The following is a 26,888-nucleotide window of genomic DNA, read 5'->3' as shown; positions in this document are numbered from 1 at the left end:
TGAATTATAAACAAATAAAATGTTCATTAAAAAGGAAAAGGATAAGTGAAATGCGGTACGTTCTTATATGAAGAAACAATCCACCACAAGCAAGATTTAGCAAAAACAACAAACTGCAGAATCAGGCCCCTACAGAGTTTAAAGGTATAGGAATGATGAAATAAAGAATATAAAATAAGACTACTTTGTTTAAAGAATAAAAGGTAGAATTTAAAGTATGATTGCAAAATAAAAGCCTGTCAAAATTCAAAGCTAGATTTCTTTAAAAAAGAATCTAATAGAATTTCCAGAAATCAAAACAGTATATAGCAATGGAAAGAAAAGCAACTTACTACAGAGTTAAAGTTGTAATTAATTAAATGGAAGAGAGTGCAGAGAAAATTTATTCAGAATGGAGATGATGGAAAAAGTAGATAAAGCAAAGATGAAATCTGAGCACATCTAGATTACAGAGAGACAGTCTAGTCTATGTCAAAAAGGGATCCAGAAGGAGATAATAGAAGGCAGAGAGTTGATATTATGTGATATAATGGCTACTTTTTTTTTTGTTGCCCTAGAGTTTGTTAAAGATATAAATCTTTAGATTCAAAAAGATTCACATATCTCAAGCAGTATAATTTTCAAAAACTCATACCTAGACAAACTGCAGTAAAACTGAAGAACCCATAAGACAAGGGAAATATTTTAAAACTAATCAGAAGAAAAGACTGATTACTTAAAAATAGACTGTTAACATAGCAACAATAGCAGCTGAATGGAAATGGCAATAATTGAATTTCATGGGCTGAGAAAGAACATTCAAACCATAAATGTAAAGTCAGAAAGACTGCCATTCTGTAATTGAGATGGAAGGCTTCCCTAGACTCCTTTGTGGGACTTGTGATGGGTGATGGCTCATTTTGCTAGGCTACTGCACTTAAACCCCTTGCAAGAGGGGGAACATGTAGGTGAGGGAGAACATTCAGGGGCCATGACTAGTGCTTTTGAGCTCTGGCCCCACAGTAGCATCTAGTGGTGTGTTACAATATTGCTCATTTAGCAGTTGCCATCCGTGGAGGGCTAAGTGTTAACCAGCTCAGTAGAGAGTCAGAGTGACAGCCTTTTTTACACCCAGCCCTCTTGGTACCCAGGTCCTTGCCTGGCGTCCAGGAAGAATCAGGTAATATGGACTTAAAGGATGGTCAATGTTGAGGTTTTATTGAGTGATAGAGGTGGCTCTCAGGGGAATGGGGAGCTGGAAAGGGGATGGAGTATGAATATAATCTTCCCCTGGAGTTTAGCAGTCCCTGGCCGGACTCCTCTCACATTGTCTCCCCTGAATTCCTCTTGATGTTCAGATGCTTCTTCTCTTTTTTCCTTCCCTACTGCACTGCTCTGCTGCTCTGCCTGTCTGTCACTCTTCTGCTCATGGAGCTTGGGATTTATGGTTCTTAATAGGTATAGGATGGGGTGGGGTGGGCCAAAGTGGTCTTGGGAAAGGCAACATTCAGATGCTGTATTAGTTTGTTTTCATGCTGCTAGTAAAGACATACCTGAGACTGGGAAGAAAAAGAGGTTTAATTGGATTTACAGTTCCTTGTGGATGGGGAGACCTCAGAATCATGGTGGGAGGCGAAAGGCACTTCCTGCATGGTAGGGACAAGAGAAAATGAGGAAGATGCAAAAGCAGAAATCCCTGATAAAGCCATCAGATAACATGAGACTTATTTACTACCACGAGAACAGTGTGGGGAAACCACCCCCATGATTCAAATTATCTTCTGCTAAGTCCCTCCCACAATACCTGGGAATTATGGGAGTACAATTCAAGATGAGATTTGGGTGGGGACATAGAGCCAAACCATATCAGGTGGGAAAACCAGAAAGTCTGTTCTCATGTAGGGCCATGGGTCCAAGTTTGAGGATGGAGCCCTCACCAGGGATCCCACACTCTTGCCTACTGTCCATATCATAATGACACTAGAATAAAGGTATTGTCAGACAGCAAATACTGAGAGTGTTCATTATTAACAAATTCTCCCTAAAGGAACTTTCACCCTTTACAGGGGAGAAAAGATCACAGATCTGGCATACTGTAAGGTTGACCAAAAGAAGGGAAAGGCAGTCCTAGGGTCAGGTTCAGCAAGTTTATTTCAACCTGATGGGCTGTCTCACCACAGCCTGACTTACAGACTATGGGGGTAATATTGGGGGTTTGCAGGTAGCCAGGTGCTATTCTAAGAAAAACTGCATTTTGATTCTCAGGGGCTGACATCCTGCTTCACTGAGTCAACATTCTGGGTCTGAGAGCTAGGTGTGACCACATCCTGGAACCTAGGTGCCCTGTTTACAAGGCCTGAGGCTGTTTCTGTTATGAGCTTGGCTTAACAGGGGAGAATGGAGTGGGTGGGGGCTCTATGGGCCCATCTTGTTGGGACCCTAACATTCCATTCTTTTGTTTTATATATATACATAGAAGGAAAGGGGAAAGGGGCATTGTTTGTCTTTCTTGAGCAGCTTTGTGCTGAATGGGGATGTTGGTTGGGGTATCGATGGCTTGCAAGTTGGTAGTCTTGAAACATCATTATAACTTGTATTGTGCCACAGTAAAAGCTTGTAATAGATTGTGCAAAAACTGGGTGAAAAGGTGTAAGGAGCAAGGGCCAAAGACCAAGAGGAGGAGGAGAGTTACAGCAGGGACAAGGAGGGGAAGCAGCCAAGAGGCCCAGGAGCTGAGATACCAACTGGGCCAGGGGGCCAGGCAGAATAATTGTTTTTCTTTATGTTTTGGGCTTGGTCTTTGAGTCTTTTGACAGAATGTGTACTAACCTAGATTCATTGAGGTAGAAACAGCATTGTTTATTTAAAAAGAAGCACAGACTTTTTCAGCATTGAGGAATAGAGGCTAAGAAACCAATTTAAGAATAAAACTAGAATAGAAAATATTATAGGAATATTTTATGTCTTAAGGAAGAAAAGAATAAACCCAGAGTAAAATAATGAAAAGAAAAATTATAATACCATAAAAGAAATTAACAAATAGAAAACAAAGATATCCTTGAAAGGATGAACAAAGCTAAGGCAAATTCTTTAAAAATAGAATAAAAGTAATGTCTGTTAAAGACTAATCAATAAAAAAGACAAAAAAATGGAAATGAAAAAGTCATACATAAAGAAGCAGCCGTTATTTAAAAACATGACAAAGATAATAAATTTGCTATTCCCACATTGGTTAGTAGAGAAGTTACTAAATTCATATCATATAGTCCATTTAGCTCTTTTAAATCTGCTGTGATGAACTTTTTTACAAGGTGAGTAGTAGAGATAAATATCCTGTAAATGTAATAGGGTAACCAGGAACATGAAATAGTAGAATCTTTTTAAAAAATGTTCATTATTCTTTCTTTTAAATATTTATTTGTTTGTTGATGCCATTAGGCAAATGATGCTGCCTGTAAACCTATAACTTGGCTTATATCATAGATAATGAGGTTATTATTTTTCTTTTTAGATAAGAAAGCATGTTTATTTTTCTTTCACTTACCCGTAAAATTCCTGACATTATTTGATTTTCTTTGGCTGCTTTGGATTGTCCTACTCAACTTCTATTTTATATACTTCTTGTTAGAAAAGTTGGAAAGCTGAAAATGATCTTTCCCAAATTCTCTTGCAACTAAGTTTCTTGTGAATTAGTTTCCACCATTTGGATACATTTATGTAGTATTTGAAAGGCAGAAGTAAGCTGGAGGCCACATGCCTGATGTTCCTGGCTGTGCTGCCGACCAGAAGTTCTTGGACACATGTGGCTTGCTTGCCTCCATGTGGTCTGTCTCTAGTTTTCAGGTTTGAAGAAGCAGTGGTGGCAGTGGTGATGGTTCTTGTTCTTACTTCTTAAACCCTAAGGTCAAGTTTCAGGTTTTATTTTATTTCTTATCCTGGGTATGAGAAGCATTGGTGGCTGATACGTGTTCTTGATTTAAATTTCTGTATGATGACGACTTCAGGACATTGGCTCCATATTGTTCTGGTAGTCATTCTAAGAGTTCTAGTCCAGAATTTGCTTCTTATGATATTCAGGTACATAATTTCCTGATTTGGTTTCTTCCTGCTTTAAAGAATAACGTCTTGTTTCTTGTCCTAAACCTTGACCGAGACAGACAGATGCTGTGGATATTTTTTTTCTTTATACTATAGAGAATAATATTGAGGCAAGAGATCTTCTATTGTGCCTATTAGCCACAGATTTGACAATAGAATCAATGTCAACCTAAGTAGTGTTGATTCGTTTTTCTCACATAAGTCCTTAGGTATTAGCACAAAGATAGATAACCATTCACGGTCTACAAACCAACACTGATTTCAATTTGAAAAATCTCCTTGTCAAGGTAAGTCATGCTACAGTACTTTCTGTAACATGATTTTCTTCTAGCTTTCTCCTAGTCAGATCTGTTTAGTATAGGTAAAAGCCTCTGCCTGAGAAAAACAAAGGACAGTGCCAATCTATATCCCTATGGTTAACCAGATATAACACTAGGAAAACTTTTCATTAAAATTTCTCAGTGATGAACTGATTAATGTTTTTAATATCAGCGGAACCAATTAAGCTATAGTTGTTCATGTTTATGTGTGATGTGATTGCTAATTTGGTCAATTTATTTATAACTCCAGTGAGTCATCCATTTATTAATAAGAAGCATGTTTTGTCCTGAGGGATACTTGGACACAACAACATATCCTTGACCTAAGTCATGTGTTGCTCCTGGGAAGAACTGATGGGTGACAGGTGACGATTTATTAAAGTCTATACCTGCCATTTGGTTTTTCCTCAATAATGTCAGAGTCTTCATTTTTAGACAAGGTTTGTATAAAATAATCCCAGAGCATTTGAACAGTCAAGTCCTAGGGCATAGCACTTGCTGTCAGCTATTCTCCCTGCATAGAAGACACATTGTGCTACTTCTATTTTTTAATGTTAAATTTAAGAGAAATAGAATGGGAATTGAGTTTTACAACTGTATCTAAAATTTCCCAGTTTAATGTATGACAAATTTAATACTGTTTCCCAGAAAATGTCTATAATTGGCTTCCCACTCTAAAAATGAATTTGCTTATGTAGATCTACTTTGCTGATTGTAGAATTTTCTTTAAATTAGTGACCATATATGGTGTTATTTCTCCCATGGCTGTAATACATAGGTCCAAGAATCAAGAGATATGAACTAACACAAAGAATTGAATTATCTAATGAGGCTCAGAAATATTACCCAGTAACATGCTTTACTAATAAATTCAAGGGTACAAGCAATCAAAAGCACAGATGAAGCAGAAGTCTGTGTCATTCTTTAGGAAGCTATGACTCATGAATTCATAAGTTGGCATACCATAATTAACTCTAGACCAAAGACAAGGACATCCTTTAAAATCTGTCCATAAAAATTTTCTATTTAATGTTATTAGTTTATTTACCAAGATAACGAGATATCAACTTGTTTGTAAGTTGATTAGACCACAGTTGTCTGTCCTCTTTCTTTCCCTTGGGTATTATTCTCCCTCATCTTTGCAATTGACAGATAAATTGATCACATGGCAACTTTAGCTCCTTTTCTCCCAGGGTGGAATGAGAGTGGCTCCCTTCACTATTGTACTTAACTTACCTGCAGAACTTTTGCTTCACATCTCTGTAACTTTGAGCATTGCAGATTCAAAGGTGTTAGTTCCCAAGGGGGAAAAAAAAATGCTTCCACCAGTGTATGCACAATGGTTCCATTAAATTGGAAGTTGAGATTTCACCTGATTATTTTAGTGAGTTACAATATTGGCTGAAGTGATGAGTCCAAGTTATCAAGAGAAAAAAATATTGTGGCTATACAATGGACCAGGAAGCACTGCCAATGGACCCAAGTGGATTCTCTAGGGTGCCATGTGTATTAATAAATATTAATGGAAAATTAAAAGAATCCAAAATTTATGGGACCACTGAGGTTTCAGACCCGTTAGGGTCTTAAATGACCACGTAAAGAATTTCAACCCACTAAGTTACTGGTCAACTACAAAGGGAATACAGAATGGCTTGTGAAAGAAGGAGCTTATAAATATCAACAATACTCATGCCAAGCTACAGAATTAAGACTGCTAAAACTGTACATATTTCCTTCTTTGATTACCATATGTGTATACATATGAACTAATTTTTTCTCCCTTCTTTCATATTCCAATTTTAAATAAAGATGGCTGGTGATGGTTAATTTTACAAATAAGTTTTTAAATTTCTTAATTGTCAGATGAAATGTTGACATAATTAGAGGAGAATTGACATTGCCCAGGTATTAACACTGAAGCTGTCATGAATAGAAAGACAGTTGGGATTCTGTGTCTCCTTTTTGGGGGAGGGTATCTAAAAGTAAAAGTTTTTTAATTTGTGTGAAGGATAGTTACATCTGATTGTCTTATAAAGCATAAAGGTATTGTTGTTATATGAGTAAAGAGTAGCCAAAAAGATAGACTGCCATTAGCTATCGTCTCTCAGCTCCAAATTCACCCTTTTGTCCTCTGCTTTGTGATGCTGGGGCTGGGACTTTGCAAAATATACTGCAAACATATTGCTGACAAGTGCACTTACCAGTGCTCTTACTGTTAGCTTTCGCCAGCGGAGGTCAAAAAAGGGAGACTAGAAAATCCTGCTGAACTATGTTATTTGAGTTAACATTTTATAATGTGCTTTAAGCGTCTGATTTAAAACGACTACCTAGAAACTTTCCCAACTCTACCTCTAAGTTCCTATGAAAAAAATGAAAATATGAAAACTCATCACTGAAAATATAGATAGCATTACCCTATTGTCAGATTCTGAGAGTTTTTCAGGGACATGGATGAAGCTGGAAACTATTCTCAGCACACTGACACAAGAACAGAAGACCAAACATCGCATCTTCTCACTCATAAGTGGGTGTTGAACAATGGGAACACATGGACACAGGGAGGGGAACATCACACACTAGGGCCATACTCACTACCTGGGTGCAATATACCATGTAACAAACCTGCACATGTGTCCCTATATCTAAAATACAAGTGGAAATTTAAAAAAAGACTGACGATAGAGGAATAAAAGACAATCAGTGACATAGCCATACTCTGTAGCTAGAGCAGAAGCCCCAACCTCAATGAAATGTGGAATGAAAACCCTTGATTCATCTTCCTCATGACCCCTAGTACTTAGTGTTATTGATAAGAAGTTTTATGTTGTTATAATCCATAATCCATTATAAATCACTTGATTTTTTCTCCCTGAAAGCATTTGAACTTTTTATTTATAGGTGATGCTTTGAAATTCATAATAATTTGCATTGATGTCTTGTTTTTTATTATTCAATTTACAAGTCACATGCTGGGCACTAATCTAAAGAATCACATGGAACTTCCAATCTAGAATATTGTTTTCTGTCATTTATTTGAAAATTTCTTCCCTCTGTTTTCTCGCTTTATGTTCTTATTGGTTGTATGTTAAACTACTGTAAGTTGGTCCTGTTCCCTGGATTGTCATTTTTGAATCTGAAGTCATTTTTGTTTATTTAATTTAGTCTTTTATGTTTATAGTGTTCAGTATCTTCAATGTCTGATATTTTTGCATGTACATTTGTAATTAAAAATGTTCTTTTTAGAGATTTTGTCTGGTATCCGTCTTCTGCTGGCTTCTGCAGAAGTGGAAACATCTCAAATTTCAGAATGTGGGCATATGCTTGTGATAGCCTAACTTGTGTTAGCCTAACTGATTCCACCTTAGGTGTGAGCCAGAGAGACTCCATCTTAGCCTCTCCCTCCCACCATCTTACCTGCCATGCCTCCCTTGGGTGCATAACTGGGTCATGCTGATGCTATGCTTAATGATGCTGTGTGTATTCTACCATATAACCATTGTAACCACATCCTGCTTGGCAAGCACACCTGCTATTGTGAATACCCCTCCTTGGACACCCCTTGGTGATTGTATGGAAATACCCTGGCCTGCAACCACTTCCCTCTAATCTGTTCATTCTGCTTCTGTTAAATTCCCCTTCAGCTAGGCTCCCCCTTCCCTACCTTAATCAAGGCATAAAAAGGAATGAAGCCCCTTTCTCCACGCCAAGAGAATTTCTAGCATTAGCTATCTCTTGGTCACCAGCAATAAAGGACCCCTGATTGTATCTCAGAGTGTGGTGCTTTCTCTATGACTCGCTGGTTTACGACATGCTAAGGCAAAAATGCACAATCCTGCTGCTGGACCAGTTTAAAGATAAAATGTTATTGGTTTTTGGGGGGATTTCTTTCTTTTATTTGGCTGGGAGGATAAATACTTGCCTGCTAGGTATTCTGTACACTGAAGTGGAAACTTCCATTGCTTAGTATTTATTATCAAGGTATTCCAATTTTCATACCTACCTTTTTTTATAGCAGCGATTTAAAGTGTTAAACTTTTCCAGGGTCTAGCTAGTCATATGAATTTCCTTTGCACGCATTGTAGGGGATGAATTCGTACACTGTATATCAATCAATACTTCTCTGTGTGTCTTCTATCTTACAGAAAATTGAAATTATCATACCTATCATTCCCCCCATGGCAAATGTCATTATTTTAGTTTACATCTCATAATGACTCTTCTTTGACTTATACAAGCCATGGTTTCATAACCTTCAGGTTCTTCCCAATTCAGTTGAAACTTGCTTTTGACATCAGGGTTTTCCACCTAAATAGCAAATATAATTATTTCATTACAATGTTTAAAAACTTCTCTTATTTCATTGCTGACTGTGGGATTAAATGTAAACCTGTATTTTAGCCTATAGTACCTGTAAAAAACATAATATTTGCATATACTTTTAATAATTAGCTTTACTTATTTGACAGTATTTTATTCTATCTTTTCTAGACAGTATGCCTATTAGAAAAGGGGCAGGTTTTATTTACCTGTGCATCTTGGTGCCAACAAAAGTTTGCCACAAAATTTTTTTATTAATTGATTCAAAAGACACTTTTTGAGAATTCCTACAATATCAATTATTTGTCTAGATTCTGGATATACAGTCTTAAAGGAAACATACAGAACTACTGTTTCCATAAAAATCTTACAGACTACATGTATGTGTAAAACTTTCCATCCTGTCTCATTCTTTCTATGTCCTGACACTGAACTTTTCACCATTTTCATAAAGTATCAAGAATATTTAGAATTCTGAGTCTTGTAAATGGTGTAAGACTTATAATTAATACTCAAAATTATGTGCTACCTTAACACCTGGTAAAATCAGGAGGGCTTGAATGTCCTAACTGCAAGTTCCCCTCCACATTCTGCTCCCACAGATAAGGACCCCTAGATAACCAACCCTAGTTATCAAAGGATCACGCATAGTTCTAGTTCATCTCTGAATTGTGGGTTTCACTTTCCTGACAGCTATGGAATTATTCAAACAAGAAAATCATATCCTTTCACAGAAAACAGAGGAGTACCCCACACTCTAGATACCACAAAGCCTGTCTTTCATGACCCCCAGTTACTCACTCTGTTTCTATGCTCTATCCCTTTGTGGTCATGTGTGGTTCAGTGTCCTCTTCCTCCTATCTGTTAGTATATGTCACTAATAGGTGCTGTTGATCTAATCTTTCCAGTTTTGGGGAAATATATGTAATTCTTCCTATAACCATAGGGCAAGAAAACTTCTCTCACCAATGGGATGAATAGGGAGCTATTGAAATAATTCCTCTCCTTTTAAATCTGTACCCTTCTTTGATTTGCCTAGCCTAAAATCTTTATGAAAAAATCTTTCATAAATATTTTTTCAACTTATCAAGAAGATTTACTCCGTTTACTATTTCTAATTTTTATTAATCTCCTTACAAGATGACATACACTTTTAATTTATGCATATTATCTTCTCTCACATATGGTGAACATCTCAAAGAAAAAATTCTCTTTTTATTCCTAGTAACTAGTAATATGCAGAATACTAAGTATTTGCTAAGAATTATTGTTTAGATAAATTAATATATCCAAATATATGTCCTCCTTTTTAGCTGGGACTCAGCAGCCATTTAGAACCATTGCACTGAGAGAATCTTCTGTGATATCTATTATTTAGCAAAGCTTAGTAATCTAAGATTAAATGTTACGGCCAAGAAAAGTCAGTTTGATTCTTCAAATAGTTGATGTATATAATGAAAATAAGCAGGTAGGCCAGGTGCAATGGCTTATGCATGTAATCCCAGCACTTTGGGAGGCCGAGGTGGGTGGATCATGAGGTCAGGAGTTCAAGACCAGACTGGCCAAAATAGTGAAACACTGTCTCTACTAAAAAATACAAAAATTGACTGGGCATGGTGGCTCATGCCTGTAATCCCAGCTATTTGGGAGGCTGAGGTAGGAGAATTGCTTGAACTGGGACCCAGGAGGTGGAGGTTGCAGTGAGCCGAGATCGCACCACTGCAGTCCAGCCTGGGCTAGAGTAAGACTTTATCTCAAAAAAAAAAAAGAAAGAAAGAAAGAAAAAGAAAAGAAGCATATAATAATATGATTTAATTGGAATGTTTTATGTAAAATTTTGTACTATTTGAAGACTTTATTTTTATGATAGTACATTGAGATAATTAAATATACAAGACAATAGAAAAAGATGAAGTAGGAAAGAATATGTTCTAAAATGCCTCAAGGAAGCAAATAGTTCCTCAGAGGCCTAGTACATTCAGGCAATATAATTACATGGAAATTGCTAGAAAACCAGTTGAAATCAAAAGAGTGGCAATCTCAGTTCCATTCGGATTGCTTCATTAAGTAGAAATAATAGAAAGCCATAGGAACTTTCAATCATCATCTCTGAGCAGTTGATTGAATTCCTAATAAATAATGGAAGGCAGAACATACAAGGTGGCACACTGTTAAATTCTTGTACTAAATGTTTTGAGAGACTGTTCGGGAAATAGCAATAGCATTCTGATAAATTTCTATGTAAGTCAGTACATAACCTAATTTGCCAAAGGAGGGAGTAAACTACCTCTGTAGTGTAGTGTTTATTTGAGCAATGAGTTGCCTATGTTCTTTTACGTAAGAGAAGAAAAAAGGGATTGGAAGTACAGATAAATAGAGAAAAACAATGAAGAGAGAATGAGTGATTAATGGAAGGAGAATGTTCCTCTGATTTTCAGTAAAACAACTACAACATACTTCAGTGTTCATAATTCTAAATAATGGCAAAAACAAAAGCATAGATTTTTGACATTTCACATAAGAATCATCCTTAGTAAAAAAAATATGTTTATAATAGCATTTCATAGTGACAAACCCATTCAGAACCCTAATCTGTTAGACTGTTCAATGTCTAATTGCTTCAAATAGATACCATTATGAAATAAACCATCTTACAATTTACCACATAAAACCCCTTATTTAACTTATGATTTTGCTGGATGTCAATTTATGCTGGGCTCAGTTGAACAGTTTTTCTTCTTGGACAAGCGCCTTCATACATTTTTAGTCAAAATGTGATCAGCAGCTTTGGTGATCTTGGCTGGGCTTTCTCCTATGTCAGAGGCCTTTTATAGGAAGACTACATAGACTCTTTCCTGGTTCACACATTATCTTATCATCCAGGAGACAATCCCAGGCTTGTTCACATGGTGGCTGGGCAGAGTGTCAAGAGGGAAGGAAGCATGCAAGGCCCCTGGAGGTATGGTCTTGCAACTGCTACACTATTATTTTTATTATATTGCATTTGCCACCACAGAATCATCTCAGATTCAAGGGGTGGAAATTTATAGACTTCTTTTTAAGAGAAGCTGTGATGTTATATGATAAAAATATTGATATAGAGAAGAACAAAGTATGGAAATTGTAGCAATTTAGCACAAAAATCTACAGAAAAAAAGGGAGACTACTGAGAACAGAGTCCTGGAAACTGATGACAGACATAAAATATTTTAAAATCAGAAGTTCCTTTAGAATATTGCTTTAAAATTTTATAAATATTTATTTTAGGTTTCTATTTCTATTGACTATTTCTCAAAAATATTGATGAATGTAATAGGAAAACAATGGATCTTGTACAACATAAATGTAAGCTAATCTGTAAACTCAGTTGCCAGTACTAGTTATACAACTTCATGGTCTTCCATTGATTATATTCTAGCAAAAATAAGTTTTTCAGCTATTAATCCTTGTGTAATTTATTTTAAGTTAATAAATTTGAATGTAAAGGATTTACTGATAATTTTGATATTTCATTAATATTATTTAAAACATGTAATAATTTAAAAGATCTAGTTAATAACCATATAAAGGCTATGATTAAAGTTTTTAGTTATATTTGTTATTACAGAAAAAATTAATAGAATCTTTCTGTTATTGATAAGGAGTTTTTCTTTTTTTTTTTTTTTTTAAATTTCCTGTACCTTAGCTGAAAAAGTGACTCCTACAAAAGTGAACAAATAACTATAGAACTTTCCAGTACATATTGAGTTATCAGAATCAACCAGTGTTGGTTCTAAAACATGAGGTAGGTAAATTATCTGTAATATTTCTCAGAACAGCATTTTCAGCTTCCATCACATAAAGGTTGATTATATAGGAACAGAAAACTGAGGGACCCAAATAAAACGTTTCCTAATTTATTTATTATTAGCTAGCTCAGAAAGTAAAGAATCCAAAGTTTTATCCAATTCAGGTAATTCATATTCAAAGAATATTACCACAAATATTTATATTAATAATCCATTTTAATATACTGGAAGCCAAATAAAACAGTGCTGAAATAAGTTAACACAAGATTTCAGAAAAAAAGATATCTACATGAATTGCTGATTGTTAAGAATACCAATAAACACACTAGTGTTATTATTTAATTAAAATAGTGACTAAACTCTTCCCCCAAAACACACAGGAGATGAAACAAGGTAATTGCTTTTCTATCATCTAAATTATTAAGCATGCCAGTGCTGAAGATTACATATGACCTCATGTGGGAACTGAATAGCAAAGTCCTGTGACAAAAGGGAAAAATAATTTTGCTTAACTTTTAGATAGATTCAGTAGCATATAGAAAGCATAAGATATTTTCCCTTTCCTCAATACAAATTTTAAAAATAGAGAATAATCAAAACAGCATGGTACTGGTATCAAAACAGAGATATAGACCAATGGAACAGAACAGAGGCCTCGGTGGCAGCGTGACGCATGTACAACCATCTGATCTTTGATTAACCTGACAAAAACAAGCAATGGGGAAAGGAGCCCTGTTTAATAAATAGTGTTGGGAAAACTAGCTAGCCATGTGCAGAAAGAAGAAACTGGACCCCTTCCTGACACCTTACACTGAAATTAACTCCAGATGGATTAAATATTTAAACATAAGACTTAACACCATAAAAATCCTAGAAGAAAACCTAGGCACAACCATTCAGGACACAGGCATAGGCAAGGACTTCATGACTAAAACACCAAAAGCATTGGCAACAAAAGCCAAAATAGACAAATGGGACCTAATTAAACTCCAGAGCTTCTGCACAGCAAAAGAAACAATCATTAGAGCGAATCAGCAACCAACAGAATGGGAAAAAATGTTTGCAACGTACCCATCTGACAAAGGGCTAATATCCAGAATCCACAAAGAACTAAAACAGATTTACAAGAAAAAAACAAGCCCATTCAAAAGTGGGCGAAGGATATGAACAGATACTTTACAAAAGAAGACATATATGAGGCCAACAAACATATGAAAAAATGCACATCATCGCTGGTCACTAGAGAAATGCGAATAAAAAACTACATTAAAATACCATCTCACAGCAGTTAGAATGGCAATCATTAAAAAATCTGGAGACAACAGATGCTGGAGAGGATATGGAGAAATAGGAACACTTTTACACTGTTGGTGGGAGTGTAAATTAGTTAAACCATTGTAGAAGACAGAGTGGCCATTTCTCATGGACCTAAAAATAGAAATTCCATTTGGCCCACCAATCCCATTACTGGGTATATACCCAAAGGACTATAAATCGTTCTATTATAAGGACACATGTACATGAATGTTCATTGCAGCACTGTTTACAATAGCGAAGACCTGGAACCAACCCAAATGTCCATCAATGATAGCCTGGACAGGGAAAATGTGGCACGTATACACCATGGAATACTATGCAGCCATAAAAAATGATGAGTTCGTGTCCTCTGTAGGGACATAGATGAACCTGGAAACCATCATTCTCAGCAAACTGACACAGTAACAGAAAATCAAACACCACATGTTCTCACTCATAGATGGGTGTTGAATAATGAGAACATATGGACACAGGGAGTGAAGCATCACACACTGGGGTCTGTGGGGAGGTACTGGGGGGAGGGACAGTGGGGGTGGGGAGTTTGGGAGGGATAGCATTGGGAGAAATGCCAGATATAGGTGATGGGGAGAAAGGCAGCAAACCACACTGCCATGTATGTACCTATGTAACAAAATTGCATGTTTTTCACATGTACCCCAAAACCTAAGGGATGCAGTGGAAGCAAGTCCTACAGTCCATTGCTGCTCAGCTTCTAGGATGTGACCCTTTTTCTGGAGGCATGTGAAGGTGCCTGACCTCCTCAGCTGCTGCAGCTGCAGCCACCAGTGCCCACATATTTTTATTCATTCATCTGTTGATAAACATTTAGGTTGATTCCATACATTTGCTCTTGTGGGTAGTGCTACAACAAACATGTGAGTGCAGATATCCTGTTGACATATTGATTTATTATCAGTTTTGGTAGATACTCACTAGGTGGATTGCTGGATAAAATGGTAATTCCATTTTTTCTATTGTTTGGAATAGTTTCAGAAGGAATGGTACCATCTCCTCTTTGTACTTCTAGTAGAATTTAAGCTGTGAACCCATCTGGTCCTGGACTTTTTTTAGTTGGTAGGCTATTAATTGCTGCCTCAATTTCAGACCTTGTTATTGGTCTATTCAGGGATTTGACTTCTTCCTGGTTTAGTCTTGGGAAGCTTTAAATGTTCAGGAATTTATCTATTTCTTCTAGATTTTCTGGTTTATTTGCATAGAGGTTTTTATAATATTTTCTGATCGTAGTTTATATTTTTGTGGGATTGGTGGTGATGCCCCTTTATCATTTTTATTGCATCTATTTGCCTCTTCAAATACTAGGCCTTTGACAAAATTCAACAGTGCTTCATGCTAAAAACTCTCGATAAACTAGGTATTGCTAGAACATATCTCAAAATAATAAGAGCTATTTATGACAAACCCACAGCCAATATCATACTGAATGGGCAAAAACTGGAAGCATTCCATTTGAAAACTGGCACAAGACAAGGATGCCCTCTCTCACCATTCCTGTTCAACATAATATTGGAAGTTCTGGCCAGGGCAATCAGGCAAGAAAAAGAAATAAAGGATACTCAAGTAGGAAAAGAGAAAGTTAAATTGTCTCTATTTACAGATGACATGATTATGTATTTGGAAGACCCCATCACCTCAGCCCAAAATCTCCTTAAGCTGATAAGCAACTTCAGCAAAGTCTCAGGATACAAAATTGATATGCAAAACTCACAAGCATTTCTATACAACAATAAAAGGCAAACAGAGAGCCAAATCATGAGTGAACTCCCATTCACAATTGCTACAAAGAGAATAAAATATCTAGGAATACAACTAACAAGGGTTGCAAAGAGCCTCTTCAAGGATAGCTACTGCTCAAGGAAATGAGAAAGGATACAAATGGAAAAATATTCCATGCTTATGGTTAGGAAGAATCAATATCATGAAAATGGCCATACTGCCCAAAGTAATTTATAGATTCAGTGTTATCCTCATCAAGCTACCATTGACTTTACAGAGCTGGAAAAAACAAAATGAAAGAAAAAAAACCCTTAAATTTCATATGGAACCAACAAAGAGCCTGCATAGCCAAGACAATCCTAAGCAAAAAAAAAAAAAAAAAAAAAAGACATCCTGCTACCTGACTTCAAACTATGCCACAAGGCTATACTTGTACCAAAACAGAGATATAGACCAATGGAACAGAACAAAGGCCTCAGAAATAATGCCACACATCTACAGCCATCTGAACTTTGACAAACTTAACAAAAACAAGAAGATGCTGAAATACCAAAAGCAATGGCAACAAGAGCCAAAATAGATAAATGGGATCTAATTAAACTAAAGAGCTTTTGCACAGCAAAAGAAACTATCATTAGAGTGAACAGGCAACCTACACAGTGGGAGAAAATTTTTGCAAACTACCCATCTGACAAAGGTCTAATATCCAGAATCTACAAAGAACTTAAACAAATTTACAAGAAAAAAACAACCTCATCAAAAAATGGGTGAAAGATATGAACAGACCCCTCTCAAAAGGAGACATTTATACAGCCAACAAACAGTGCCGAGGTGGGTTGATCACCAGAGATCAGGAGCTCAAGACCAGCCTGAGCAACATGGTGAAACTCCAACTCTACTAAAAATACAAAAATTAGCCAGGCCTGGTGGTGCCTGCCTGTAATCTCAGCTACTCAGGAGGCTGAGGCAGGAGAATCATTTGAAGCTGGGAGTTAGGGAGGATTCCCTCTTTTTCGCTCTTGTTGCCCAGGCTGGAGTAGCTGAGATTACAGGTGATCCATCCACCTTGGCCTCCTAAAGTGTTATATTGATTTTTAAACTTCTATCTCATTTGGTTCTGCTCTGATCTTTATTATTTCTTTTCCTTTGCTAATTTGGGGTTTGGTTTGTTCTTGTTTTTCTAATTCTTGTTAGAATAACAGGAATTAGAAAATAAATTTGCTCTTGCTTTTCTAATTCTTGTTAGAATAACAAGAATTAGAAAATAAATTTGGCTTTCTTTCTACTTTCTTAATGTAGGCATTTATTGCTATAAACTTTTCTCTTAGCAATGTTTTTGCTGTATCCCACAGGTTTTGTTACATTGTCTTTTCATTTCCATTTGTTTCAAGAAATTTTTTTATTACCATCTTAATTTCTTCATTGACTAGGTGTCATTCAGGAGCATGTTATTTAATTTCTGTGTATTTGCCTACTTCCAAAGTTTTTCCTGGTTTTGATTTCTAGTTTTATTCCATTAAGATCAGAGAAGATGCTGGATACTATTTCAATTTTTAACCATTTGTTGAGAGAAATTTTTGAACCTCCAGGTGGCTTGCTTGGATGTTGTTAGTTGAAGCAGTGGACCTGGTGGGTGGGTTAGTTAGGTCCCTGTGCAACCTGTGTATCATGGGCCATAGCAGTAGCAGTGACAAGATAATACCTTGTGTCCTTAGCAGACTGTTTTGATGTTGGCAGTGGCTGTGGTGGGGCAGGTGGGCCAGTCTCCAGGCTCAGAGGTGGTGCTTGGAGGTAGGTGCCAGCTGAGGTGGTTGTAGCTGGGAGTTTAGACCCAACTTTAAGGACCCAGAAAGAGTGTTCAAGTGCCCAAGGTGGTGGATTGTTGGATGATCCCTAAGATCCTGGATTGTGTGCTCTGTCTCAGCGAGAAATGTGAAGCCAGGCTCGACGTACTTGTGTTCAGGCTTCTCAATGCTGAGAGCACACACTAGCCATGGTGTGTGGGATAGAGTTGATTCTCAGGCTCCAGGCAGATAGCAAGGGTGACGGGCAGTAGGAGCAGTGCTGAAGCCATACCATTGGAGTGGATGGGGCTTGCCTCAGTGGCCATAGCCTGGGCCAGTATTCCTGTAATAATGTGCCTATCCCTCTCTTGCCCCAGTTCTGGTGGGGCTCCTCCCAACCACCCAGGTGTAGGAGCCCTCTTCCAGCTTGCAACTAAGTTCCAGCAGCAGCTCGTTTCCCACTTGTGTCCCAGTTTCTGTCCTGGCAATGCTCGCTACATAGCACTGGCAACTGCAGCCCATGTCCCACTTGATTCTCAGCCTGTGCTGAGGAAGCCGATTCACAGCTCATGCCGCAGTCCCAGCAGCAACAGCCTGTGTTTCCCTAATGCCTCTATCCCCAGGACAACAGCCACAGAACATGAGTTTCCCTAATGCTGGGCCCTAGGACAAAGACTGTGACTGATAATGGCTCATTGCTGTAGTTGCTTGGGTCTCAGAAAGGGTGTGGGACCCAGCAGGAGCTTCCCTCCTGGTGAAGTGCCATCTCATGGTCTCCTGGTAGCTCCCTATATTAGTTTCAGAGCTTGGGAGGGTGGAGGGTCTATCCTGTGGTCAGTGTTACACAAATCCAGTGGGGACGTGGAATGCTGGAAGTCTTATCCCACAGCTGGGAAGTCTCTTCTGGCTCCCAGCTGATTCTGGCCAAGCAGACTGTCTCTTTTTCTTCTCCTTCCCTGCTTTTGGTGTTTCCTGTCAGTTTTCTGTTAAATTCCAGTGTTCTCTCTTGGATAATGAAGACATCTGTTGATGTGACTTGGGTCTTAGCTGATCAGTGCAAGGGACTTTGAAAGGATTCCTATAATAATATACACAATGAGAGATGAAAAATTTACCAAAAGGAAATAGCAGTGCTGTTAGGAAGAGTAACGGATGTTGCATGTTTTAGTCCTTTTAGTCTGCAATAACAAAATCCAACAAATCAGATAGCCTTATAAACAACAGAAACTGTCTGTATACTGTTTTGCTTCTTGTAAGCAGAGGAGCGGAGCATAAAATACTTATAGACTGTCATCTTGAAGCTGAGATTCAAATTTTTTAAGGTCAAAAAGTTTAAGCCTTGTGTAATTTTAGCATTAAAGCCATAGTAGCGATCTATTAAAAGGCAAAAGACATTTTCTATTTTTATAAATACATTGTGGTAAACTTATATAATATTTTATGTGATATTTTCAATAGCTAAATTTCAGTAGATTTATTATGCCAGTTCTTAGAGACTTTAACCTACACACAGCAATTATGCAAATTAATATTGCTTTGAGAATTGACCACTAATGTTGATCACATGGAGTAATCAGTCATTTAATAGGTACAGAAAAATGTGTCCTTTTGAGAGTTTCAGCTGACTTATCAAGGCACTTGGTGTAATTTAATCCTTGTCAGCTGTAGATACATGGGGGCTGCTTTAAAGTAAGAAAATTTAAAAAGTGCCACAGTTTTAATGTTCATCTTATTACCTAAGCAAATGTTCTTTCTGGCATTCCAATTCAAATCTAGCTTTTTTTCTACTTTAAAACAAGATTATTGAGAACTATGAATAAGTGAAAATTAAGTTTATTATCCACATGGCCTCAAAGTTATCCTTAGAGGGCAGATAATGACTGTCTCAGTCTCTTTCTTCTCTTGGGGTGCTCAGGCTTGACTCGCCAGGACATGGTCTGATGGGTTGGAGGAAGAAGTCCTCATCTAAGACTGTGGAAGATGACAAATAAATCACTTGGGTTCACTGGTCCCAAGTAACAAAATGAACCAGAGCTAAATTTAGCCAAAAAGAAATTTGTTGGAAGGCTGGAGAACTAGGCTTAATGGACTACATTTATTGGATACTTAATAGGTGAAAAGAGCTGTTCTCAGTACTTGAATTGTCTCATTAAATCTTTACCATAAGCCTGCGATGTGTGTTATTGTTCTTGTTTACAGCTAAAGAAACAGAGGTATAGAGAATTAAGTAAATTGTTCAAGGTTACACAGTGAGTACAGTACAGGCCCAGGATAGGAATCAGGCTGCCCTGGATGACTGTGCATAACTACAGTACTGTTCTGCCTGGGGGGAGCAGCTGGATCAAACACACACCAGCCATTTTTAAGTCTGTGGAGCTCTCTGTCAAAGATTCAAACCTCACAAAAGACATCTATTGATGTGACTTGGGTCTTAGTTGATCAGTGCAAGGGACTTTGAAAGGATTCATATAATAATATGTGCAATGAGACACAGGCAGTTTCCCAAAAGGAAATGGCAATGCTGTTAGAAAGGGTAATGGATGATGCATGTTTTAGTCCTTTTAGTTAGTCTGCAATTACAAAATACAATAAATCAGATAGACTTATGAACAACAGAAATATATTTAGAGGCCGGGAAATTCTAGATGAAGGCAGATTTGATGTCTAGTGAAAGCCTACGTCCTGATTTATTTATGGCACATTCTTGTGCTGTCTTCATATAGTGGAAGAAGTGGCTGAGCTCCCTTGGCCCTCTTTTATAAGGTACTAATCTCATTCATGAGGGCTCTCTGCCCTTGTGCTATAATCACCTCCCAGAAGTCCTAGCACCTAATACCATCACCTTAGGGGGTTAGGATTTCAACATGGATTCTGAGAGTACAAAAATATTCAGACCATAACACTGGGTAATCCTCTAGAATTCAAATCCCTTCTACATCAGAGGACTAATACAACTAAAAACCAAATCTTATCTCCTGCAATAGGGAAGAGTCAAGAAGGTTATCAGCACCAAAGGAACTAAGAGGGGAGAAAGAAACTAAGATTTTTGTTGTTGTTGTTCTAAATTAGGAAGGTATAAACAAGCCTGAGATGAAGAGGATAAAGAGTTCCCTAAAATGTCAGACTGTAGCCTACTTTCATAATATATGCTTAGTTTATAAGCTATCAAAAATTTGAGGAAAACTGAACCCACACTATAAATTAGAATGGTACAGAGTTTACTCTCCATTTAATTTGAATACATAACCAACTATAAACCATATACAACAGTATCCAAGTAGTGATTAATTTATTTTTCCCTAGTTAAGAAAGTGCTGAAACCCTTAGCAAGGCATATTCTATTTTTCCCTAGTTTAAGTGCTGGGTAACATAGACATACTTGCTTATATCCTGTACCATCTTTTCTTTACAGAGGCTGAAATAAGAATAGATGCTACTTAGAAATGTCTGAAAAAATCCCCTGTAAAAAAAATGGCATCCTGCTCTTGGAGTTCAGCACTGGGCAATCAGGTAAACATTCCTTTTCTTAACAAGGCTTCATGATGTTTGGGGTATGCCATGCCATTCATTAACAGAGGCCCAGAGAAATCTTCAAATGGTGTGTGATCCAGCTGCTGTTTCTCTTAATTCTTTCAATTCAATATCTTAATGTTGCCAAGGGGAGCTTCAATGCAAAGATGAGAGAAGAGATGAGAATAGACAAGCTGAGAAAGGCCAAAAGGGGACAGGGAATACAGGGAACACTGGCTAGAAAACTTTCATGAAATTCTCATCTGATGAATGATTGCCTCCCTCTAAAAGAGAAATTTGCTTATAAGGTGTACTTGTGATAAATTCTTTATATTTAACCAAAATGTTTGATAAATTTTGTTTATAATTTTATACATTGTAAAATTATAGATTATCTTACAGAAAATGTGTTTTTGCTTATTTTTATTCTAATTTTAAGAATCCTAAGGGCAATTTTGGTTTTAAAATATTATAGGAGGGTCATTTGTTATATTATTCTAATATAACAGTGCTATTTCCCATAATGATTATACATTTGAATAGCTAATAGTTAGATTTTCTAAATTAAAAATATATATAATATGATTTTCTGATTCTGGATGGACTTTACTAATTACATAAGGTCACTTGTTTGTCAGCTTTGGCATAGACCCACTAACTTTTGTTGTACTTGACTGAAGTTGCTTTGTACCAGAGACAAAGAAAAGCAGGTTGTGAGTAAATATCATGATTTTTCTGCAGTGCAGTTCATTTGTTTAAATAAATTACTTTAAAAAGTGCATTTGTTTCTATGAACCTTGTTTGAGATGGAATATAGAGTGGCTTATTTGGGTATGATTCAATTTAAATTCTGCTATATTGCAAACAGCTCTGATTTTTCAATATTTTCAAAATTAATTTATGGAGACACTAGCTTTATGTTTGAATGTGGTAATCATAAAATTTTGACAAAATCGTCTAACATTTTAATACCTCTTGTGGGTAATATCAGCTCTTTCGTCCAGTTGAAAAAAACAATTAAGACAAACCACAAAGACAAGCAAGAAGGATGGGCAACAGCTGGGATTGCGTGTGGAGGGCAAAACACAAAGGGACAGCAAAGCCGTGGGCTGATAGGAGGAGCTGCAGAATTTATTCTTAATGTCCTATCTCAAAATGATTTTTGAAAATACATGAAACAAATTATGATGCTAGGGGAGGGTCAGTGGGAGTTGGGGAGAGAGAGCATGCGGAGAAATGCCAGATATGGGTGATGGGGAGGAAGGCAGCAAATCACACTGCCATGTGTGTACCTATGCAACAATCTTGCATGTTCTTCACATGTACCCCAAAACCTAAAATGCAAAAAAAAAACCTCTTAAATAAAACTGATTTCAATTCCTAGGCAAAAAAAATATATTATGTTTATGAGTTTCTTATGGACAGAAACTGAGCTCTATTTGTCACTGTATCCAGTATGGCTTGCTAGTTTTTATCACGTAATAGATAGATGATCAATAAATATGTATAATATTGTTTACCGATTCCATAAGACACATGTACAAATCAAACTCATGCCATTAAAGTTTTACTTCATATACATTTACATTCATATACACAGTCAGCTCTTTTGTGACTCAAATAGTGTGGCTTCTCACTTTCAGGAAATTAATATATCATTAAGAAAATAATAAACAGAGTAAATATAATTCGTGGGGCAGTAGTCATTTAATATAATTTGTGAGAAAAACATAAAGACTAAATACTATAAAAAATTAGATTTTTTTTGCATTTATAGGACATCTATGGCTCATGTCAGATGATTGCTGAACCAGCAGTTCATCCACAGTCTCACTTCTCATATTAAACTAGTTAAACCTACTCTATTATTAATATTGAAAGAATTTAACTGATACACTACTTTATTTGAAGAAGCCATTTTTTTCCTTTTGCTTGATGTCTAGTTCCTATACTGAAAAACGTTTTGCATTAAACAATGCAAAGTATAAATGAAACAAAAAGGGAGGCTGTAACAATTGAGAATATAATGTGGGACACACAAAAGAGCTGTTTTGATCAATGATATATTTTTAAAAGATTAATGTCATTTTCTAGATCAAACTGTAACATAACTAGTCTAAGATGTGGGTTGGAGCTTGAATTTCTTTAAATTATATTGTTATAGCTTGTAAGTTTTATAAATTTTAATTATTAAATGTTACTTTTAAGAGCAATTTTAGAGTCACAGCAAAATTGAACAGATAGTACAAAGAGGTGCTATATATCTGGGTCCCTATGTCCTCAGTGAACAAAAAGTTTTATTTCTACCTTACCAATCTGTAGACTTTTTATTTCTTCTTTTTGTTTGATTGTATTAGGAAGGACTTCCAGTACAGTGTTGAAAACCAGTGATATGAGGGGATATCCTTGGCTTTTTCTTGATCTTAGCAAGAAAGCTTGAAGTCTCTCACCATTGATTTTGATGCTAGCTATACATCTTTGCAGATATTTTTTATCAAGTTGAAGATGTTCCCCACTATTCCTAGTTTGCTGAGAACTTCTATCATGAATGGGTGTTGGATTTTGTTAAATGCTTTTTTCTGTGTCTCTTCATATAACCATGTGAATTATCTTCTTTAGGCTATTGATATGACAGATTATATTTGTTGATTTTTTAAAAAATATTTTTAACATTGATTTTTGAATATTGAACCAGCATTGCATACCCGGGATAAATCCCACTTGGTCACAATATAGAATTCTTTACGTATGTGTGTGTGTGTGTGTGTGTGTGTGTGTGTGTATTTGGATTCTATTTGCTAATACTTTCTTGAGAATTTTTACATCTATGTTCATGAGAGAAATTGGTCTTTAGCTTTCTTTTCTTGTAGGTTCTTTCTGTGGTTTAGATATTCTGGTAGTGCCTGCCTTGTAGAATGAATTAGGAAGCATTCCCTCTGCTTCTGTCATCTGAAAGACAATGCAGAGAATTGGTATAAAGTCTTTCTTCAAGGTTTAGTTGAATTCATTAAGGAATTTATCTGAGGTGATAAATTCCTTAATGAATAATTTATTTATTATTTTGATAAATAATTTATTTAAATAAAATAAAAATTTATCTTTCAGTTTTAAAAGATTAATTTTTTATTCAATTTATTTAATAGATATTGTTTGCTATATGCTGAATGTTTGTGTCCCCCAACCCCAGATTTGTATGCAGAAATCCTAACCTCCAAGATATTGATACTGGGATATAAGGTCTTTGGAAAGCAACTAGGCCATAAGGGTAAAGGCCTTATTAATAGAGTTGGTGCTTTCATAAAAGAGACTACAGAGAGATCCTTCTCCCCTTTTGCTGTGTGAAGTTACAGTGAGAAGGTGGTCATATAGACCCTCTTCAGATACCAGATCTGCTGACACTTTGATCTTGGACTTTCCACCCCCTAGAACAGTTAGAATTTTTATTTGGAAGCCACCCAATCTGTGGTATTTTGTTACAAAAGTCTGAACAGACTAAGACATAGGCCTAGTCAGATCTTGTATAAATTTTGGAAGACTGTGCCTTTCAAGAATTTGTTCCATTTAATCTACGTTATTAAGTATGTAAACATAGAGTTGTTTATTCTGTTCTTTTATTTTAATGTCCAGGGGATCTGTATTGATGTTGCCGTTTTCATTTCTGATATTAGTGATTTAATTTTCTCTCTTCTTGTTTTAATTAGCCTGGCGAGAAGCTTATCAGTTTTATTAATCTTTTCAAAGATCTAGCTTTTGATTTCTTTGATTTTTCTCATTGATTTTCTTTTTTTTTTTTTTCAGTTTCATTGATTTATGATCTAATGTTTGTTATTTCTTTTCTTCTTACTTTGGATTTATTTGTTCTTCTTCACCTAGATTTTTAAAGTAGAAGCTTAGATGTTTGATTTTAAATATTTCTTCTTTTCAAATATATGCATTCAACATTATAAATTTCCCTCTAAGCCCTGCTTTTGCTGTATACTACAAATTTTGATAAATTGTATTTCCATTTTCCTTGAGTTCATAATATTTAAAATTTCTATGCAGTTTTTTTTTTTTAACCTGTTTGTTATTTAGAAGTATGTTGTTTAATCTTCAAGTATTTTGGGACAGTAATTGTTAACATTGGGTATCAAAACTTGGTTGGATTGAAGGATGCAAAGTATTGACTCTGGGTGTGTCTGTGAGGATGTTGCCAAAGGAGATTACTGTTTGAGTCAGTGGACTCCGGGAGGCAGATGCACCCTCAATCTGGGTGGGACCACCTAATCTGTCCCCAATGTGAACAGAAGGAAAAGTAGGCAGAGGAAAGTGGGGAGATTAGACTGGCTTTGCCTCCCAGCCTGCATCTTTCTCCTGTGTTGCATACTTCCTGCCCTTGAACATTGGACTCCAAGTTCTTCAGGTTTGGGTCTTGGACTGGCTTCCTTGCTCCTCAGCTTGCAAATGGCCTACTGTGGGACCTTGAACTTCAATAGTGTTTCTCAGTCCCTCCACCCCTTAAGTAGGCCAGAATGGCCAGAGGGGGCTGGAATTTGGCATTTCTTTTCCTCCATGTGGAAAGATAGAGGAAGCTAAATTTGGGCATTTCCTTTCCCCCGTGTGAAAGGCTACAGCCAGCTGATGCAGGGTGCTTTCCTTCCTCTAGGTGGGTTAAAGTCTGATAAAACCCTGCCAGGTTATGCTGTCATAAAATAGCTCTCCAGAGGGCAGCGCTTGTTAAGATGAATAGAATACTCAGAGGTATTTCAAAATGGTTTCTTGAAATGGATAGGATAATAACACTGCCTAATAAAGTCATTGTAAGGATTAAATATGTTGATATATTTAAGAATAATGACTGCTACATAATAAGTTCTAATAGCTGATAGACTTAGATTTTCAATTACCTCCTTACTAGTTAATTAACTGCTATGTACTTTCCTGTATGGTTGTACCATTTCACAATTAACAAAGTTGATTGTGGGAAACTGAGAGTCTGGGAATTATATCATTGTATTGGTCATTGCAAAAGCCATTTTGTTGTATACGAATAATGTGAGTAACTTTAATAAGTGCTAGTAACATGACAGCACAATCTCAGATATTCTTCTTAATAAAATTAAATAACTCTTGGCTTATGTATTGACCTAGAACTATTGGCCTGGATTAAAAATCTGTTTTTACTATTTCTACCTCAGTGAGACATGCAATTTAGAGAATACTTGTTTTTATTTCAAAGAAAATATACAAACAATAGTGTGTGTGTGTGTGTGTGTGTGTGTGTGCATTTATACAAATATAAAAATAGAGAACAAAGTAAGTACTGGGATAAATAGCAGCGGAATAATTGAGAGTTAGCCAATTTACTTATGTAATTCACTTCATCATAAGCCAAAATATATTAAGTTAGTATGTTCCTGAGCTATTCCTTCAAAGATGATAAAAGATGGTTTTTGGAAGGACTGAGACTGTAACAAGACATGTATCTCTCTTCACAAATTTCATTGCTATCAGAGTCTACTCTGGTATACATGAATATTAAAAGACATTTGGAAAAAAGAATAACACTATCACATTAGGGGGAATGGAGACAGCAAACCACCATGGCATGTGTGTACTTATGCAACAATTCTGCAAGATCTGCATATGTACCCCAGATCTTAAAGTACAATAAAAAAAAAGACTACCACATTAATAATGCTGCTAATTTTAGTAGAAAGTGCTCCTCCCAGCCAACATTGAAAGCCTTTGAATCATCAAAACACATGTGCTGGATACCCAGGTATGCTATCCCAGTTTTCAAAAAGAAAGGAATATTTAGCTCAGCGAGATTTGAATTGTGAGAGTTGAAAGAGGAAATAACTCCCGAAGGAATAAGGTGGATTTACTAAGAAGGCACAATTTGATGAAATGTATTTCTTTCTGTGAGGTTGTTTCTCACGGTAGTGTAAGTAATATAGCAAATTATAATGTCAGTGACAATTTGACAAATTTTAAATATCGTATCCCATGGAAAAATCTATGTATAGTACTTGGTAGGAAATTAAGTGAATTCTTAATCA

General features: G+C 36.3%; 1 long non-coding RNA gene across 1 annotated transcript in view; it reads left to right on the top strand.

Moving 5' to 3' along the window:
- Positions 1-20,786, top strand: part of LOC116549706 — a 53,629-nt gene extending 32,843 nt beyond the window's left edge. The window contains exon 2 of the long non-coding RNA XR_004268019.1: positions 20,750-20,786. This is a non-coding gene — a long non-coding RNA (uncharacterized LOC116549706). The remainder of the gene's footprint in view (positions 1-20,749) is intronic.
- The last annotated feature ends 6,102 nt before the right edge of the window (positions 20,787-26,888 follow it).

Source organism: Sapajus apella, unplaced genomic scaffold, assembly GCF_009761245.1.
Source record: "Sapajus apella isolate SASKATOON/1434 unplaced genomic scaffold, GSC_monkey_1.0 scaffold6, whole genome shotgun sequence".
NCBI classification, from domain to species: domain Eukaryota; kingdom Metazoa; phylum Chordata; class Mammalia; order Primates; family Cebidae; genus Sapajus; species Sapajus apella.
This window is presented reverse-complemented; position numbering and strand designations above follow the sequence as displayed.